Raw genomic sequence first — 7,900 nt, 5'->3', positions numbered from 1 at the left:
GTATTTTTGGATTTTCTCGAAATCCGTGCATCAAACCTCAAAATCCAACATGCCAATGGTTCCAGAATAGCTGAACCGGTCGAAAACGAGCTATTGGATCGCTATGAACGGAGTCGATACGCGAAAGCCAACTCTATCCGTGGCTTCACCGAAAAATCGAGTTACTATTCACTTAAGTGAAAACTAATAATCGCGTAACTTCTCTGTTTTAGCTCATTTTCTCCTGAAACTTGACGAGTGCTTATGTAATTAAATTACACACATAAACATCATCAACAGAGAGTTTAGTTGCACTGTAAAAATCTCAGTCCTTACAGCGGCGGCTTGAGGAGGCGATGGGAGTGAGGAGGGCTTAAGGAGGAGAGAGAAGAGGAGAGAGAAAAGAGGAGGCGAGACGCGGTGGGGGTGGGCTCGGCGGCGGCGGGGGAAGAGGAGGGGGATTCGGCTTGCGAAGGCGGAGGAAGGGCTCGGCGGCGGGCTCGAAAAAAGAACGAAAAAAAAAAAAAACGGAAGAAACGAAGAGGAGAGAGAAAGAGGAAAGAGAAAAAGTAATAAGGGTATTTTGGTCAGTTTACTGAAAAAACGGACCGAATCTGCAAAAACGAAAAAGTGACCCGATTTTGCGAAAGCCCAAAATAAGTGGATTTTTTATGCAAAAAGGCCAACTAATATTCGTATTGCTCAATCATTAATATATATTTCCATTGGTCTCATTAATTTTTTTTACTAGTTATCTAACTAAAATAATTTACTAACTAATTAAAAAGTTAAATTATACTTTATATTTAATTAATTAAATTAATATATTTTTATCATCTAATACAATATTCATAGCTAATAAATTTATTAATTTATTAAATTATTTTAATTAATATTTTGATGTTAATTAATTAGATAAAAAATAATTTTAATTTAAAGTTATAGCTCTTATTCCTTCTGTTCCACCATCCAAACATTATTTATCTTATTTTCAGAAATAACTCATTTTTTTTCAAAATGCAAAATTAGTTTATTTTCTGGTTATATCTGAACCTATACCTATCTCTGAAATAAGCAATTCTTATTTATGTCTGAACAAAACACAGTCCAAAAGTGTAGAGATAAAATTAGAACTTTTCAAAAGAGTATCTATAAAAGGAATTGAGCTTCTATGCTTTTAAAAGTATTAAGTCATTGGTGCTTGTAGATTTTCTGCCCTTAGATTAAAGAATGTGCAATTAGGATAATACCGGTCCCCTAGGGTTGAGTGAGTAGTTGGTTGAATAGTATGATTTAACTAGTTGAAATGGTCAAAAAGATAAATCTAACGGTAAAAAACATACAAGCACTAAATACTGGTGCTTTTAAAAGCATCATAGTTAGACTTCTATAAAAGAGCAATATTACTTATACACAGATAGTGAGTGTAAATCATATAAGCAGGTGTAAATTCATGAATCAAAATTTTCACATTAAAAATTTATCCAAAAAAATAGATGCAAGTCTTATATCTCACAGTCTGAGAACTAATACAATTTTTTTTGGATTCCTAATAAAGAAGTGTTCCATATAACGCTAAAAAGAAATAGGATGAAAATCTTAAACTCACCTATGCAATAGTTCAATTTTTCTTCAAAAAACTTCAAATAATACCACTCCAATGATTTCACACTTTCTCACTTTAGTATTCTGAGGCTGTAATTTAAAATGTATTAATTTAGTGCTTGTGGTATTAATTTTATCTTCTTATTATCGATTCCACTAAGTTTTTTCATTAAATCAGTGACAAAGTTAAAATTAAATGGTACTAAAGTGAATATTCGATAAATTTAGATAGGGTATCTGTTGGACCAATCCGGCGCGGACAGTTTGCACACCGAGTTCATATCCATGTTCAGTATTTGAAACGTTGGACCGGGAGCACGGAAGAAATGCGCTAAGAAATATGAGCCGCGTTTGTTCAAAAAAGTGGCAACCACAAGCGGTTATGAGCGGTTCCAAACGGCGGTTCCAATCGGCCGAACGTGGTCCTCCAAATCCGGAGAAGTTGGCCGATCGTGCAATGACAACAAATGAACGCAAGGGCAAATCTATAAATAGGCCTGCAGTACCCTGAAAACGGGTCTTCGCCCCTGCGCACAAAAGACCACCTTTATTTTCCTGCATCTTTCTTTCCTGCATTTATCGCTTTTCCTAGGAGTAGTTCCTGTAACTTAGCCTCCTTGGAGTCTGTCTGCCCTCCAGGCATCACTTCATTGTAAACACCTCGGAGTCTGTCTGCCCTCTGGGCATCACTCCCTTGTACACCTCGGAATCCGTCTGCCCTCCGGGCATCACTCCCTTTTTATTAATAGAAAGTCATTTCGGCTCTTCCTGCCGATCAGATCTCATGTTGTTCTAGCCATTCGGCTCATCCTGCCGAAGCGGATTAACTGTGAAGGTTTTCGAACCCGGCTAATTCGATCCCGCATCGGCCTAATCGCTTGATCCTCTGTGGGAGCAAACTTCGAGGTCATCATCCGCAGCCGCTCATCATCCCGGCGCTCTTTCCGAGGAGGATATCTGACCGAGTCAAGGGTCGGGACTTTAGGTAGCGCAACAATTTCTTGGCACGCCCGGTAGGACCTTCAGTTGAGGTAAATTTGAATTTCACTTTATATATATAAATTATGGCTGACGACAACGCCATGAATCTCCGTAATAGGACCATTCCCAGAAATTCTGGGAGTGAACAGCCCAGTAATTCGGAGAACGCTGTGGAGCGAGTGCAAGAGCAGTTTTACGGCGGAGCAGTGAAACTAGCCGGTCACCGGGGCCAAATGCAGCTAGTTTGACCAAGCACTTGGCAAATGGACTAGGGTGCCTACAGACTTTGGACCAAAAATAGTCATTGCAAGGTACCGCACTTACTGGATGCGTTTGGCGCATCCGGCCTCTAACGAAAAACAGTAGCCGAATAGTGCATTGTTAGCTCGAAACGACAGCCGATAGCAGGCCTTCAAGCGCTGTCGATCAACACCAGTGTTACAGAATCCGAGTACAAACCGGCTCGCTCTGGGCGCCGTCCATCCGGGCGCACACGCTCATCACACAGGGGCTTATAGACCGGCCGTTGGTAACAGGTCACAGCTGAAATGGCTTGGGATTACCTCCACCCCCTCAATTGCAACCACAAGCCGTCAAATGTAGAGGCTAAGCGGCAGGTCCCGAATGCACAAGGGCTAATCCCTAGGGCAGAAAGTTTGGGATCAACAACCATTGAACCCAATTACCAGCGCAAGCCCCCTTGCCGGGGATTAAAACGATAATATATGCGCAATAGAAGAGCGATCCGAAGACACTTTTCGAAGTTTTCAGGCCAAGCGACAGATGCGGCCTGTATTCAGTCACGCATTATCTGCAATTATATGCTAGAACACCCATATCGAGCAATTGGAAGATGCCGAAATTGAATAAAAAAAAAAAAAAAAAAAAGAAATAAAAAAAAAAAAAAATTTTTCTGGGGATGAGACGAAAATAAGGTCGAAAGGTTGTCGCTCGATTTACAGCCAATGCGCGAAAGCCAGCGGCCAGAGTGTCCTTTTTGAAATTAAAGTTATTTAATTAACTTCACTAACTCAAGGACAGCCTTCACTTGGTATACAAGTTTACCTACTAATTCCATCGGACCTGGGACGGATTAGAAGGTAGTTCAATGCAGCAAATTTTATCGCAGAGACAAAACGCGCGACCAACAAGAGGGTCGCACACGGTGATGTGCATGAGAATTCCGCCGCAGATGTGTTATCAGTGAGATTCCAGTGGGAGTGCCGCACCCTTGCTAGAGAGGGTTAGAGTCTGGATGATCTTGTCCCTGGACTACTCCTACTCTAAGCGCCTATAGGTCAAGATGGACACCCGTGATTAAAAGAGCTGGAGGCCCACAGTTACAGATCTGATTAGATAAAGGATTTATGCGACCGAAGTGTTTCGGCGTTACAGGGGAGCACGACGGTGTTATTTGCTCAAAAAAAAGGATGGATCTCTTCGATTGTGCGTGGTTATGGAGATTATCACCGAAGACACTAACAAAAGTCCACAATCAAGAATAAAATCATGCCAGCAACATGCCCCCCATCGCACTTATATCGATCAGCCTCTGCAGGAATCGAGTATTTCAAGAGTTGGATTTGCCAATCAGCGTATCATCAGCTTAATTAAGCCTGGAGAAGATGTCTCTAAAGATCTACACTTGTAGACACGGTATAGGGCCTATGAATTTATAGCAGTGCCGTTATGGAATGCTAATGCCCCGACAGCCCGCCCTTTATGGATTTTTAATGAATCCGTGTCTTTGAGCCCTCTGATTAAGGTTTCGTTGGGTGGTCAGTTGTTCGGGGGATCGTGGGAGTTGTGAGTGTGAACTCGAATAAGGGTTCGAGTTAGTTGAGAATCGGATGGTGGGGATGTTGGGGTGCGGGGGTGGACGTTTGCGTGTAGGATGGTGAGAAACTGTGTGCGAAAGAGCTAATAAAGGATGGAAAGCTTCGAGAAGTAGCATTTCTGAGGCCAGTGTGATTTCGAACTGGATAGCTTGAGAATCCCAAGAAGATCTGAAGCGATTAAGATTAGGCCTAGGCGACAGTGGTCACAGAAATTCGGAGTTTCCTTGGGTTGCAGGATACTACGAAGAATTTTGTAGAAGGATTTGCGGAAGATGTCAACTCCATACTCACTCGACTGCACACATAAAGGAAGCTAAATTCTATGGAATGAAGCTTGCGAAAGAAGCTTGCAAGAATTAAGAACGGTTTCTGGACTACCGCCCCAGATTCTGGCTTGCCTGGACTGGCGTGGATTATATGATTTACAGCGATGCTGTCACTGACATGGATTAGGTGTGTTCTAATGAGAGAATGCAGAAGTAACTGCTATGCTTCTCGCCAATTAAAGGATTATGAAAAGAACTACCCTACACATGATCTTGAGTTGAGAGCTGTGAGGTAATTTGCCTTTAAAAGCTCTTTGGGCATACTTTGGCGAGCGTTGCGAAGTCGCTATACGAGATCCATAAAAGCTTAAAGTATCTGTTTAAAGAGGAAGTAAACTTGAGGCAACGTAGCATGGTGGAATTATTCAAGATTATGATTTAATCTATCCTTATCACCAGGGAAAGCTAATGTTGTGCAGATGCCTTTAAGTCGAAAATCGACGCGAAAATTTTGGACGAAGTCGAGTAACAATGCAATCTCTGTTGGTAAAAGGAAAATTGGAGCAATTAAATTTGGAAGTTCTTTTGTAGCTCCTGACAACCTTGGAGACTCATGTCGTTGGTGGTGCAAGATCCCCTGATCGATCGAATTAAAGAAAAGCAAGCTCAAAGATGAATTCTTGCCAGAAAGATTCGAGATAGAGCACTGCTTGATCATGATAGTGGACCTTTCGAGGTAGATGATCAGGGTTATTGAATTCAGTGATAGGCCTTTGTGTACGCAGATCCTGGTATTAAAGAAGAGTTCTTAGCAGAAGCACATCGGGCGGCGTATTAATGTACACTCTGTAGCTACAAAAATTGTATAAGGATTGAGTTAATTACTGTGTGCCTGGATGAAAAAAGGAAGTTGCGGATTCGTGGTAGTGGCTATACGTGTCAAGGCAGGAGTTAAGCTGATACATCGACGCTGCGGGGAAATACAAAGTTTGCCCATACATTGTGGAAGTGGCGAGAGAGATCACTATGGATATTTCGAGTCGTTGGCTCTCCCTCGTCACAAGCAAGTCACGACCTGCAATTTCGGGTAATTGTCGACTCGATTGACTAAATCTGCCCACTTTATCTCAATTATACTGTGTGGTCGGGGGAAAACTCGCCACAAATGTATCTTGTGAAATGTGCGATACACGAGTACTGCTTCGATTGTTTTCAGATCGAGACACCCGATTCTGTTTCCCATTTCTGGAAGAGCTAAAGGAGGCTATTGGGTACTCGATTTCGGATTTTAGTACTGCTTTTCCACCCCAGAGTGGGGGGGATGGCAGGTCTGAGCGTACCATCCAGACCTTGAGGATAATGTTGCGGGCTGTTGATTGATTTACCAGGGTTAGTTGAGCACTAGTTTCTTACGCATGGCTGAATATTGCTATACTAACAATATTATCAAGCAGTATGTCAGATTGGCACCTTTTGAGAGCCTTTAGGGTTGAGTAGAAGTGAGATCACCACTCATTAGGATGTGAAGTGCTGGTGAGAGATGGATTGGTGTCCGAGACGTGATTACAAGAGGCTGAAGCTAGAAGTTCGACGTGCACCTGGCGAGAAAGTTTACTGGACAGCACAAAGTCGACAAAAGAGCTATGCGGATAAACGTCCGGCGGAGAACTGGAATTTCAACGTTGGCGATTCATGATATTCCTAAAGTTCTTCCCCGACGAAAGGAGTTAAGATTGGTATTCGAGGAAATTGAGTCTCATTTATTAGAACCTTACGACAGGTGTTGGACGCGAGTAGGCTCGTGTTCGGCTTGCGTACTCGCGCCGAACTTGTCTGGCGTGAATAAGGTATTTCAATGTTTCTACAGCTGCGGAAGTATGTTTTGATTCGACTATTCTTGGAGAGTACTCCAGCTACAGTTACGAGAAGATTTTGAGCTTGAGGAACATCCAGTGCAAAAAATACTACATCGAAGTAAAACGGACTTCGAAATGCCGAGTGATACGCCTAGTGAAGGCATCCTTTGGGAGTAATCACGGAGAACGAGAGCCACGATTGGGGGGAACTGGGAAGAGATGCAATGCAAGCAGCATTATCCCTACTATTCTCACGGAAGAGTGAGCTGGTGTGGAGGTAAGTTTCACAAGTTTGCGGACGAACTTTTTTTTGGAGGTCGTGAATGTAATTATAGCTGACTTTTGCAAATTGCGGAGTTCGATGTATGTTGGAATGGATTCTTGTGGATCACTTACCTAATGTTCTAAAGTTCCTAGAACAAGTTTTTCGGATAGTTAGACGAATCATTGAATGCTAAGTAAAAGCTGCGTTGAAATGACGGAAAATCAGATTTTTTCCGCTTGCTGTCACCAGTTACAGCCCTACTTGTACCCGGTACAAGCTGGCAGATTCGGGCCAGCAAGGTTAGTTTGCATAATTTCACATCTGCTTCTCACTATTTAGATCCAGCAACGACTCTGGACTTCAGTGGAAGTGTGTAGCAGCTCAGCAAAGAGTTCTTTTGCCTCTTCTCTCTCTCTCTCTAGGGTTTATTCTCTCTCTACCTGAGATTCGCCAGATTTCGCTCGTTTTCTCGCATGCGTGGTCTTCAGCCTGGTTGCGACCGTTGCGAGCCTACATGGACGTTGGGGATTGTTTGTGAGAGATTTTCGACAGCTCTAAACCACGTAGTTCACTTGTGAAGCCTAGCAGGAGGTATATCGGGACTCGCATTTTTCCATTATTAAGATTTCTATTCGTCGATTTGAGTAATAATTCGGGTTTTTGCTTTTGCTGAGCTAGGACTGAGATTTCAGCATATAAAATGAAGATAATTAGCTGGTGATTAACCTCTCATAGACAATGGATAAGCCTCTTTGAAGAATTTAGGGAATATATTAGCCATTTATGAAGCTTAATCCAGGAACTATACGCGATTATTGCATGCAATTTGAAATTTTCTCTCGCAGCAGGTTTACTTCCGAGTCTCGTTCGAGATGAACTTGTATTTTAGAAGACTGGATTTTGGAAAGTTATTCTAATCCTGAGGTAAGCAGACAAGATCCAGTTAGAAACTGAATTCGCCAAGAATTCCGACCTTATTTGCTTATAATGATATTTTAGATGTTGTCGTGTTGGTGTTGACGCAGGCGGGAGTAATCGAACGCCTGTCATCCTTGAGTTGGCTATTGGGAAGCTTTAGAGAACTTAATTGGAGATATAAGACTGAACTCA

Source organism: Ananas comosus, linkage group 23 (genome assembly GCF_001540865.1).
Source record: "Ananas comosus cultivar F153 linkage group 23, ASM154086v1, whole genome shotgun sequence".
Lineage (NCBI taxonomy): Eukaryota > Viridiplantae > Streptophyta > Magnoliopsida > Poales > Bromeliaceae > Ananas > Ananas comosus.
Note: the sequence above shows the minus strand (reverse complement) of the source record.